Source organism: Heloderma suspectum, chromosome 5, assembly GCF_057233095.1.
Source record: "Heloderma suspectum isolate Gila_16-S chromosome 5, 16-S_ref, whole genome shotgun sequence".
Taxonomy (NCBI): Eukaryota; Metazoa; Chordata; class Lepidosauria; order Squamata; family Helodermatidae; genus Heloderma; species Heloderma suspectum.
The window spans coordinates 9042562-9054950 of NC_139462.1; the positions used below are offsets into that span (position 1 = coordinate 9042562).

The window sequence follows — 12389 nt, forward strand, 5'->3', positions numbered from 1 at the left end:
ATGTTTGGTCTAATCCAAGGGGAGTGGCTGTGTGGCCCAGTGGTAGATCACACGCTCTGCATGCAGAAGGTTTCAGTCCCCGCCTTCTCCAGGTAAGGCTGGGAAAGAATCTAGCCTGAGACCCTGGAGAGCCGCTGCTGCCAGTCAGTGTTGACAATACTGGGATAGATGGACCAAGGGTCTCACTCAGAATAAGGCAGCTTCCAATGTTCCTATGGCTCTTCATATATTCTTGACCTGCAAATGGATCGTGATATTCTGAGAGCATGTGATTGTATAATTATTCTGAATATTGCTGGGCACGATTAGTGGGTTGCATTTCCTATTTAAACCTTGTCTCTATAGCAGCAAATGTATCAGATTATTCGTGGGAGATGGGAAAGCAGTCAGAGAAACAGAGCCACCAGAGACAGATGGATTCACACAGGTTGCACAAGCTTACGAGTCTATTGTGCTGCCCAGTTTGATTTTTAGTTCTCTAATTTAAATGTTTTAAGTGAGAATGGTTTTTTTCTTGTTGTTTTTAATGTTTTTAACTGGGACATTTTGTATTCTGTTTGTGAATGTTTTAACTGTGGACGTTTTGTATTTGAAACATTTTGTTGTAAACCCCTTTGAGATGTCGTTTTAGATATAGTCAAGCAGTCTATAAATAAATGCATGTAGATGAAATGATTTGTATGGGGCATAACCCCACACTCCGTCCCACAAATAAGCATTCAGCTTGTTGCCCCAGAGGTACAACAAAATCCCTTCAAGTCAACTCTGCCTAAAATTCCAATGAGTGGCTACTTTGGTTCAGCAAATGTTAGGAGCATTTTATGTACAATTATCTTAGGACAGAGAGAAATAATGATCTCCCCTCTCAGAATGCTAGAATGTGGGATCACCCAGTGACGTCTGATTGGCAGTCACTGACAAAAGAAAGGACTGTTCCACACTATGCATAATTAACATTAATTGTCATGGCCACGAGCTTTGGTGACTTTTTAAAAAAGTACCGGAGAAAATTCATGGAGAGAATGGGTTAAACAGCATCTAATAGCCGTGGGATAGAACTCCCACATCCACTTGTTCCATGTTTGATTGAACCTCCATGTTCAGAAGAAGCATATCTCTGATGACCAGTTTCTGGGGACAAACAGGGAAGCTTGCCGCCTTCCTGTCCTGATCTGATCCAATGCTTCCCAGTGACATTCTATCTCCAGCCAACCATACGCCACGGGAAGCTCCCAGGTGGAGTGGAATGAAAGCGTCATCTCTGTTGTGCTCGCAGCCTCCCCCCCCCCCCAATCAGGGTTGTTGTTGTTCAGTTGTCCATCTTCTAATCCAGCCTTCCCGAAATAGATGTGCAGTTGGACTACAACTCCCATCATTCCCAGCCACTTGCAGTCCAACACATCTGGAGGGCACCAGGCTTCCGTAAAGAAAGCAAAACCCATCTAAACTAACTGGCTGTCACCATGGTGAGACACTGGAGTTCATAAAGACATTAAGAAGGTGCCCTACTGGATCAGACCAAAAGACCACCCACGCCAGCACCGGATTGATTGACTGGTTTTTAGGGATTTATACCTCGCCTTTCAGCACGCTGCTTCCCAGGGTGGTTCATGAAACGTTAAAATCCCAATAAGAACGCATTCAGGCAAAAAACGAAGCGCGCCACCATTTAAAAGAGCAGCAGAAAAGCAGCGTGCAAGAACACAATCCAACCGGATGCCGCATGGAAGCATTAAGATGATAGGCCTCACCTGTCGTTTGACTGGGGCACATATGCCCCAGCAACTGGCACTCAGCACCACACTGCTTCTAAACTTGGAAGGCCCATGTAGCCATCTTCTACAGGAACAAGGCCAGTGAGGTGCAGTGGTGAGAGGGCTGGGCTGGGGCTGGGGAGGTCTCGGTTCCAGTCCGTGAAGTTCACTGGCTGAAGTTGGCCCAGTCGCTGACTCTCAGCCTGACCTACCTCACAGGGTTGTTGTGAGGATAAAACGGAGAGGAGGAGGAGGACCACGTGAGCCATCTTGGGTTCCTTGGGAAAGGAAAAAAGGCGGGATATAAACGTAACAATAAACAAACAATAAGCATCAGAAGCTGCTTTATACCGAGTCAGGCCATTGGTCCATCTAGCCCAGTATCGTCAACACTGATTGGCAGAATCTCTCCAGGGTTTGAGGCAGGGTTCTCTCTTTCCTACGCCTACCTAGAGGTTTAAATCTGGGCCCTTCTACTTGCAAAGCACGTGCCCTCCCACTGTGTGAAGAAGGCCCTCTTTTGGTCTCTCCTCAACCTCCCACCGTTCAGTTTCATTGGGTGGTCCTGGGTTCTAATAGCGTGTGCAAGATGCAGCAGAATGAGATCGACGGCCGAATCCTGAGGAAAGAGAGTGGATTCGACCGCCTCAGACAGCAGGTGACATGTGTGAGAGAAAGAAAGAAAGATGGACCCCCATGTAAAAAAAAAAAAAACGCTTTTAAAAACCAGCAACACTAGCATATCAAAGGGACAAATCTAGCTTATTTGGCTAGATTTCTACTTGCAGGGAGGGCTTGAAAGATGTGGGTGAGCCTCCAAAACTGTGAACACCACCATCACCTGCGTAGCCCATCCTCCTCCTCCTCCTCCTCCTCCTCCTCCTCCTCCTCCTCCTCCTCCTCCTCCTCCTCCTCCTCCTCCTCCTCCTCCTCCTCCTCCTCCTCCTCCTCCTCCTCCTCCTCCTCCTCCTCCTCCTCCTCCTCCTCCTCCTCTTGCACGTGTAGACCTCCCCCCGCGCCCCCACCTGCATGCTGGACAGCCGGCGGTTGGAACGGTGCGGGGAGGGAAGAGTTAAAAGCACAGGCGCCCCGCCCTCCCCCTGGATCCCGCCCGCGGATAGGCTGAGGCAGGACCAGGGGGCGTGGCCGGGGGCGGGCCGGCGTTTGCCGCAAGAGAAGGGGCCAGACGCGTGTCTGCGAGCGCGCGCGTGTGCATCGGTGACGCCGGGCGAGGCGCCGGCCCGCCTGCAGCGGCGCCCCCTCGCAAAGCCCCGCCGAGCGCCGGGCCGGCTTGGGAGTTGTCGGGCGCGGGGGAAGGAGTCGGTGCGTGATTCCTCGGGCTACACCGAGGGAGAGGAGACCCTCCCAGGACCTGCTGCTCCCGCCGGGCCCCGGGCCGTTCCGGCAAAAGAGGACTTAAAGCCGGGACGTCCCCGGGCTGAAGCCGCCTTCAGGAGCCCCGCCGCTGCTGCGTTCCTGCAAAGAGTAAGGCCGGGGGGGGAGGCGAGGGGGTACCTCTTTTCGACGCCCCCGGAGGGGTCGGGGCTGCCGGGGTGGTAGGGGCGAGGGGGAGGAGAGGGGGCGCTTGGGGGCGGGAGGAGGGGGCAGGGCGGAAACCGGGGTGCGTTGCACTGCTGTGCAGAATTGCATAGGATTCCGGAGTGAGGGATGCATGCTTGCGGGGGGGGAGTAAAATGTGTCTCGGGGGGTGGGGGGGCTCCTTGCAATTAAAATGTGCACGGTGGAGAATTGTCATCCTGAGGAGGGGGCGGGGGGGCGAAGAGAAGCCTTGCAGCCTCTTGCGATTTTGATACCCCCCCCCCCTTTTTCGTGTGCATGCTTCACGTTGGAGGTCCATAGCTATCTGCGATGCTTCTTTCTGAGGCACGGATGGAAAGGAGTTGCATTTGGGGCACTTCTTTGGAAATGAAACCTTTCGCTGTGTACCTGGGGAGGGATCAGCCTTTTCTCCCCACCTCCGTCTTAGGCAGTGTTGCGTGCCAGGAAAAAATGAAACAGCCGCCCTTTGATAAAGGAGGAGGTGTGTGTGTGTGTGTACACAACCATAAACCCCTGGCAGGTAATCAGTGGTGGTTGATGTCAGGGTTGGGTGATTTTTCTTTTGGGGTTGTGTGTGTGTGTGTGTGTGTGTGTTTTGGAGATGATGTCATAAATGGGGTGTCATCCAGAGCGTGAGGTGAGGTACTGGCGTTTGGGTGATTAACAGGGGATGGCTGCAAATTATGTCATCTGCTTTTTGGGAGGCTGGTGCTGCTGCTGCATGCCATTTCAGTGGCAAACTCCAGGGAGGGAATCTGGTCTCATTTTTAGGCAAAGCAAAGATGTAGAAATAGGGGGCGGGGGGGGGGAGAGAGAGAGAAACTAGCTATATAATGCTTTCTGTCTTTAAAAAAAAAATGTTGGTAACATTATCTGTAAATATAACGAATATAAACTCCTTTTATCAAGGTGACATCTTGTACAGTTGAACCGAGGGATTAGAGGTCCCTTCTCCAGCAATTTTTAAAAGAACAAATCTTTTTTGCCTCTTGTAGCCTCCCCAGATTTGTGTGTGTGTATATATAGCCTTTATATACACATGCATGACTATTTATGATTAAGTGTTTCTTTGCTGTGCATTGGTCACAACGTTTGCCAGAGATCCCTCTTTTTTTTTTTTAGCCTGGGACCTTTAGTTTAAGGGCTTGCTTCTCATTTCATTCCAGCTCCATTGTTGATTGGCCCTTTCCTTCAGATCCAGTGGCTTTGGCAGAGCCTTTATTTTGGACATCAACATCTGGTCGGTGTAGCCATAACCTCTCCATTTCCCATAGCTGCTGCTAGGCTTTCCAGAGAGAGAGAGAGAGAGAGAGAGAGGGGGGTATATGCATCGTATGTCTTCCAGACCTATCAGGCATCCTTTCTGAATCAATCCTCACACATGCACACACCCCCTTGCCCCTGCCACCATGACCATCCCCCTCCTATGCTCCGGAGAGCCATCCAACAGCCCTACGTTGACTGGTGCCCAGGGACAGACAGGAGGGGCATGAATTCCGTCACCATATCAAGGTGGGGGTGGGGATGGGGAAAGGTGGCTTGCTGCTGCGCTGAAGCAATTTCTTACTGATCATCTTTGGGGTTGGCCCACTGGATAATTGGGTCATCATGCATAGAAATTATATATATATATATATATATATATATTTCCTGAAGCATGATGTCTACTCTGAGCTGCTTTAGTAAGGATTTTTTTTTTTTTGCCAGCTCCCTAGAAGAGAGCTGATAACTGCAGTGCAGCAGAGACAGGAGAGCGAACAAGCGCTCTCTCGCTTTCTCTCTCCCATCTCTGCTGCCCCTTGCCATTGGGCACTCATACTTATTTTCACACCGGCTCAGTTGTGCATGATGGAAGCACGTTGGCAGGGACACACGCGCACCTCGGTCCCGTTTCTCCTGCAAGCGGAACCTTTGCGCTGGGGTGAACTGAATCGCGAGCTGCAACTCCTCCAGTTGCTTCTAGTTTTCTGGCATAAGGAGAGAGGGAGAAGGCCCCTCTTGAGTAAGCTCCTAGCAGAAATTCTCATGCATCCCCTTGGTTGAAGCTGCTTCTCTCCCGATCCACGGGGCAGCGGTGTCGTGTAGGGGTTTCACTGTCGGTGCAGGCGAGACGGCCGTTTGTCAGGAGGAGTGCCTTTCTCTTGCTGCTGCGCAGTGTCCTTGCACCCGTGTCTGGGATTTAGGGGAGGGCCTGAGCCTCTGTATCTGCTTTATCCCAACCCTCACATTTGCACCTCTGGATAGATATATGAGAGAGAGAGAGAGAGAGAGGCGGGGGGAGAACAGCTCAGGAAGGTGGCACCACTGAAAGGAGACTGTGCTGTGTGGCTTGTCTTGGAGAGTCGTTTCTGCATCATGCAAAAAAAAAAAAGCCCTGGCAGTGCCATGGTGGGTCACACCAGCGGCCCATTTAGCTCACTGGCCAGATAGATGCCCTAAAAGAGGGCCACATTGGAGCAGGAAGGCCACATGGCCATCCACTGTTAATCTCCAAAATGGAATACAAATCTGGTGTATAGTCTCTGCCCATGGAAGGGACAGGTGTGGCCTGGTGGCTAGAGGCCCCTGTTACCCCTGGCCTGCATGTTCTTATTCAGCTCTTCCTTTCATATACCAGCTGGCCAGCGTGACATACTCTGGCAGTTGGTTCCAAAGGTGAGTTTCTCCCCCAACCCCACCCTCACACCCCAACCCGCACATGACGCCCTTTAAAACTGTTACTGTTGCTGAATCCTGTCATTTTGGGCAAATGACTTCTTCCATTAGCTATATTCGATATCAAGCCGTCCATGTACGCGGTCTGGCTTTCAAACAGTGGAGAAGATGGAGGGAGGGAAAGGCAATAGTAATAGGGAATGAATGAGATCTAATGTAATTACACCTACTGGTCCCCAATCTGTATGGTGACACTTGGTTGCATGTGTTCTTACATTACGTTAAGCAGAAGTCCGGTATGGGGGGCAGTGTTCTTAACCCTTCCCCTAATGCCAAGTGGAGGGAGGGAAGGCACGTGCTTTGATAGATTGATTGATTGATTGCATTGATATCCTGCCTTTTTTCCTCTTGCAAGAAACCCAAGGTAGCTTACATTATCCTCCTCCTCTTCTCCATTTTATCCTCACAACAACAACCCTGTGAGGTGGGTTGGACTGAGAGTCTGTGGCTGGCCCAAAGTCACCCAGTGAGCTTCCATGGCTGAGTGGGGACTAGAACCCGGATCTCCCAACTCCCAGTCCAGCACCTTCACCGCTACACCACGCTGACCCTTTTCACGTGGTGGGTCCCAGGCACAGTCTCTGGCATATCTAATTAAAAGAGTTGGGCATCAGGTGATCAGACAGGCCTCTAGCTGTGACCCTGGAGCACCTCTCACAGGAAACAAGAGTGGGCTAGATATAAGGGTCGAAGGAGGCTTCATATATGTTCATTTAAAAAAGCAAAGGTAGCCGTCCTTGTCCATGAGGGGGAAAAATCCACAGTTGGGCGATACCTTTATTGAGGCCGACCAAAATTCCACAAACATGTGCAAGCTTTCGAGTTCTCCAGAACTCTTCATCGGGCTAGATGGTACACAAGTAGGGGAAGTAGCAGGAAAGCCCCCAAACCTAAAATTAAAACTAACCCTAATTAAAAACAAAACAAAAACCCGAATATTAAACCTAAAATTAAAGCCACCTATTATTGATCTCTGCCTTTGCTAATATAAGGGCTGTCATTTTTCTCTGCACTTCTGCTCTGTGCTGACCCGGGAACCTGAGTGTTTTGCCCAAGGCAGAGGCAGATCTGAGTTACAAATGGTCTTTGTGTTTTCAGAAATGGAGCTCCACCGTTGCTTCCCAAAATGCATTGCTAGGTGTAATTTGATACCAGCAACACCTACTACTGACCAAGGGCACAATCCTGTGGTCCCTGGAGAGCATCCCAAGGACCATAGGATTTTTCAGATTTCCCCCTCCAGAAGCTCTAGACACTGCTACAAGTTTGGGAGGGGGAATTTCAAGATCTGATCCTCCCCCCTGCCCCCACCCCACATCTGCCATGAAAAGAACTGCAGTGCTTGCTTTCTGAGGTTGCAAAAGCAGCCTTGGATGACCTCGTAAAGGTAAAAAAAACGAGGCGTTCCAGTGGGCAGGGAGAGGAGAGGCCAGGATACGCAAAGTCCTATGGCTTCTCCAGCCCCGGCAATGTGACTGCGCTAGACAGGCTCAGAGGCCTGTCTAGAGGAAAAGTTCATAAAAGGAGGATAGAGAGGTGAAAATTGCCTCCGTTGCTCCTCCTGCCCTGTCAGCAGCAGCAGTGGGGCACTGGATACTTGGAAGCCTCCGAGGTCAAAGGTTTCCTTCTAACATGTGGCAACGTGATAGAAAGAACTGAATTCTTCAGTCTGCAGTCTCCATTTTGAGACTGGGTATATCTAAACTGCAGACCTCATGGGCTTCACATCTGGCCAAATATTTGGACTTTTCTATTTCTTCACCACCCCACGCTTTTTCTCTTCATCTAACCTGATGAAGAGTTCTGGAGAACTTGAAAGCTTGCACATTTTTGTGGAATTTTGATTGGTCCTGATACTATTGCCGAATATTGCCCAACTGTGGGTCATAGATGATCGTTCACATGCAAGCACATGCACGCACCCAGCCACCGGTGGTCTTCTGTTTTCATTTGCAGCCTCTGTGGCTGCATCATCTAAAATAAGAGACAAAAGGAAGTTGTATGTAGTTTAGCCCTCTAGGGTTTGCTCTATTTAGGGATGATGTCTACAGCTGACTTCACACATGCCACTTTAAGCGCTTTTGAGCCTCCCTCCTACTGTTGGTTTGTATGTGTGAAAGATGAATGCAATTTTTAAAGTGCTTTTGTCAGGTTTTAAATAAATCCTTTTCCTAGCCTGGCTGTCCATTGCATCTTAGCCTTGCCACATCTTTTGTGCCACCTGTGAACAAGTGCTTTCTATCAGAAGTGGGTTTTTAGTCCTCTGCCTGCTGTTCTTTTCCTAGAATTTGTACATGTTTCGGCATGGCCTTTTTCACATTTTAGCCTCTCTTCTGGACCTACTGTTTGTTTCATACTATTAAACAGGAATTCCATACATAATTCTTCCTTTTCCATGATCCATCACAAGCTGAATATGAGTCAGCAATGAGATGTGGCGGCAAAAAAGGCAAATGCAATTCTAGGTTGCATCAATAAAAGTATAATTTCACAAGAAGTAATAGTTCCACTCTACTCTGTGCTGGTCAAACCTCACCCCAAATACTGTGTCCAGGTCTGGACCCAACACTTTAAGAAGGATTGAGATAAATTGGAAAGATGGTCAGGGGACTAGAAACTAAGTCCTGTGAGGAAAGATTGAAGGACCTGGGTATGTTTAGCCTTGAGAAGAGAAGACTGAGGGGGGAATACAGTAGCACTCTTAGAGTACCTAAAGGGTTCTCACACAGAAGAGTTCCATAAACTGTTCTCTATCATCCGAGACTGTTGGACGCAAAATAACAGGCTTCAGTTACAGGAAGGCAGATTTTGGTTGAACATCAGGAAAAACTTCCTTGCTGTCTGAGTAGTCAGACAATGGAACCAACTGCCTCTGGAGGTGGTGGGCTGTCCAGCACTGGAGGTATTCAAGCAGAGACTGGCCAGCCATCTGTCAGAGGTGCTTTAAACTGGGTCCCTGCATTGAGCAGCAGGTTGGACTCCATGGCTCAATGGCTTCTTCCAACTCTAGGATTCTGTGATTCAGTGACGCTTGGCATCTAAGGCAAGGCCACTTTTTTCCATTGTCTCCACCCCAGGCTCCAGTGAAACAGACGTGGTTCAGGTTGGGAGGAAAGCCTGGTTGGTTTCTTTCTTTGTTTTTAAGGGCATGACTGTCTGCACAGGAGCTCCTATGCCCTTTGAAGCATGGAGGAGTGGGGATGGTGGAAACAAACCCATGCTAGTGAACTCAACCAGGGATTTCCCTAACCTTGCTGGTTCTACCAGAGTGGCAGTGAAGCAAGGAACAGCCGGGCAGCTAGATGAGGTTACAGTGGAAGGAGACCGACCCCAAAGATTCAGAACATTGTCTTATATGTAAAAACAGCATATGTAAGCGCAACATTTACCAAAGAAAACCATGCTTCGGTTCACAGACTGTATGTGGTTTATTGATTTAACATACTTCTGAACCGCCCTTCATCCAGTTGGATTCCAGGGCAGTGCACAATGTGCATGAATAACACCATTCGTACCCAATACGATAGAACAGCAACATTCATAACAAACGAACAACATAAGAAGCAGCAATAAAACCTTAATACTGAAGCAGACGAAACAACATAACTATTCAAATACCTGGCCAAATAAAAATGTTTTAACCTGGTGCCAAAATAATTGCAATGTTATTGCCAGTCATTCCAAAGTCAGGGTGCCGTTGTTATGCTAGGTGTCAAACAGAATAAAAAAGCAATAGAATAACTTTCTGAAAAGTACTATAAGCATATTATTTATACAGATATAGATATGTAGATTAACCACAGAATAATTTCAAAACATATGGGGAGAGCCATCCTATGGCCCCTAGGCAGCATCTGGGGAGGGGGGTGGCATAGGATAGTTTGGATTCCGGGATCCGAGATCGGAGACAGCGCTCTGACCTTGGACCCAGGAGTCCGAGCTCCCCTCCCCCTTGCAGCCGTCGTGGAAAGAACCATGCCAGCTGCCCCTCTAAGTTTGCAAAGGTGACCTCAGAGAGGAGGGAAAGGGTGTGGTTCTGGGGGGGGGGAAGGGGAGGGGACTGGGGAGGCCGGCTTATTGTTCCACAGCACCTCAGCTAGATGGGCAGAAAAGCCCGTCTAGCAAAAATACAGAGCGGGAGGAGCACGGAAGCAGAGTTCGCCTCTGTGCTCCTCCCGCTCTGTATGGGATGCCCGTCATCCTCCGAGTTCAGAAGCTGACGGGCATCCTGCTAGGATTGCGCCCAAAGAGCTAAATATTTAGGCTTCCGCCCTCATCAGGATCTGTGATGTTAAATGGATACCAAGAGTGGCTGTTTGGAATGCTGGGAAATTAAAATTTCTAAGGAGGAAAAAATGGAGGTGTGGCTGGTATAAAGCTTTTGAATTGCACAAAATATTTGTAAATCAGTATAACAATTTACCCATTATATATTAAATGTCCTCCGATGGCTTTTGTGTAAATTTTCATAAGAGAGTAAAATTCTAATCCTAGACACCAAGCGTGGGCAATTACAGCTCCCATCACACATCACCATTGGCTATGTTGGCTAGGGTGGATGGGCGTTGTAGGCCAAAATATTTGGAGGGCCACAAGTTGACCACTGCTGCTGTACACCATCTTTCCCCAACCTGATGCCCTCCAGATGTTTTGGACTACCACTCCCAGCATTCTGGATCATGCTGACTGGGGCTGATGGGAATTGAAGTTCAAGACATCTGGAGGGCACCAGGCTGGAAAAGGCTGCTAATACATGCATACCTTTGAGTGAGTCTTACTGAATGCTGTGAGGCTTACTTCTGAGTAGACACATATAATATTGCACTGTAAATTACCCTCCTTCAGACTATAAATGGGGAGGGGTGGGGGTAAAAGTCCAAAACATTGTTTGTAAAGAATAGAATCTGCTTCAGTCGTTCATGTACACAGGCCAAATTCATCTGCCATAGTATCTAGTCTTCAACTTGTGAGGGTTTACATTGCCCTGAATATTAGGGGGGTCTCATAAAAGTCTCTTTAGAGGCAGGTAGTGATGTTGCTAGTCCATAATTATCTGGTTCAGATTGTAATTTACCCAACTCAAATGCATTACAAAGTGATGATAATTCCATTAAGACATACCGGTGCACTTTGGAATATAAAATGGGATCCTGCACAGAGTCAGAGGATATGTTTTGAAGTCTATTCTTTTTTGTCCAAGTCCTGGACACTCATAATCTGGAGCTAAGCAAATATGCTAAAGCAGCTTTGGGCAGTTTTGAGAAGTCTGAGGGCCATTTTGATCCCCCCCCAGGCTTCCCCATGGGTCACCCTTCCCCCTGCCAGTGTCAAAAAAATTAAATAGTAATAATTTTTTAAATGGTATCCAGAGCAGCTACGGAGTGCCCAAAGGGTCAAAATTAGTTTGTTGGGAACATCACTACCAGCCTCTAATGAGACTTTTGATCCACTAAAAGAGTAAAAAAGGCGTCAAAATGGCCACTCTGGACGTCACTTTTTTAAAGATACAATTTCAGGGTTCAGCTGCATCTTGCCCACCCCTGTGCTAAAGGATGATTTTAAGGCTCAAGGGAGTTGTGGGCAAGCCCAAGAAAGCTCTGAAGCCTCAGGTGGGAGAAGAGATGTGCTTAGGAAACTAGGAATTTTCTTTAGGTCCACATTTTTAAGCGAACTAATGTAAATTCTGCTTCCTCGACAAATATACAGATCATAACACAGTTACCCTTCGGATTTTTCACTTCTCTGAATTCTGATACGCCATTCTCAGCTCCAGAGTAATGTACAAAAGTGTATTTTAGGAAAACCAGCATACAAAAATGCATGTATTAGGGAAAGTTGTATAGAAAACACATATTAGGGAAAGTTGCACAGAAAATACATGCATATTTTCCTGTGTGGGGTTTTAAAAACATTCTCAGAATGATGCCAAAATTAGATGGAACATATGATTGAATATTAATTTATAAACGTATTAGCCTTTCAGCCCAAAGAGGGCCCCCAAGGTGACTTACAATTAAAATTTTAAAACAATTTCAAAACTTCAAAACATTAAGAGCAGGAGGAAAATCTTAAGGACTGAGTGCGGAGCTAATACATTTAAAATGCTAAAAAGCCATGCAGAATTTTTTTTTTAGTTTTCCTTTCTTAGGGCGAGATTTCACCAAGCAGAGTCCTGCCACAGAGAAGCCCTGCCCCATGGTCCCACCAGCCTAGTGTCTCTTGGTGGTGGCACATACGGAAGGGCCTCCAAAGAAGATCTTAAACTATAGGCAGGTTCATATGCGATGAGACATTCTTTCAGATATCCTGGCACCATATGAAACTGACACAGACCAGATATGGGGAGGGTTCGCACATCAC

General features: G+C 47.9%; 1 protein-coding gene across 2 annotated transcripts in view; it reads left to right on the forward strand.

The window, feature by feature from the left end:
* Positions 1-2908: 2908 nt before the first annotated feature.
* Positions 2909-12389, forward strand: part of LZTS3 (leucine zipper tumor suppressor family member 3) — an 89793-nt gene continuing 80312 nt past the window's right edge. The window contains exon 1 of one of the 2 annotated variants that reach the window (XM_084855316.1): positions 2909-3239. The gene's annotated coding sequence lies outside the window, so the exon portion shown is untranslated. The remainder of the gene's footprint in view (positions 3240-12389) is intronic. The other variant, XM_084855313.1, reaches the window with a different exon arrangement.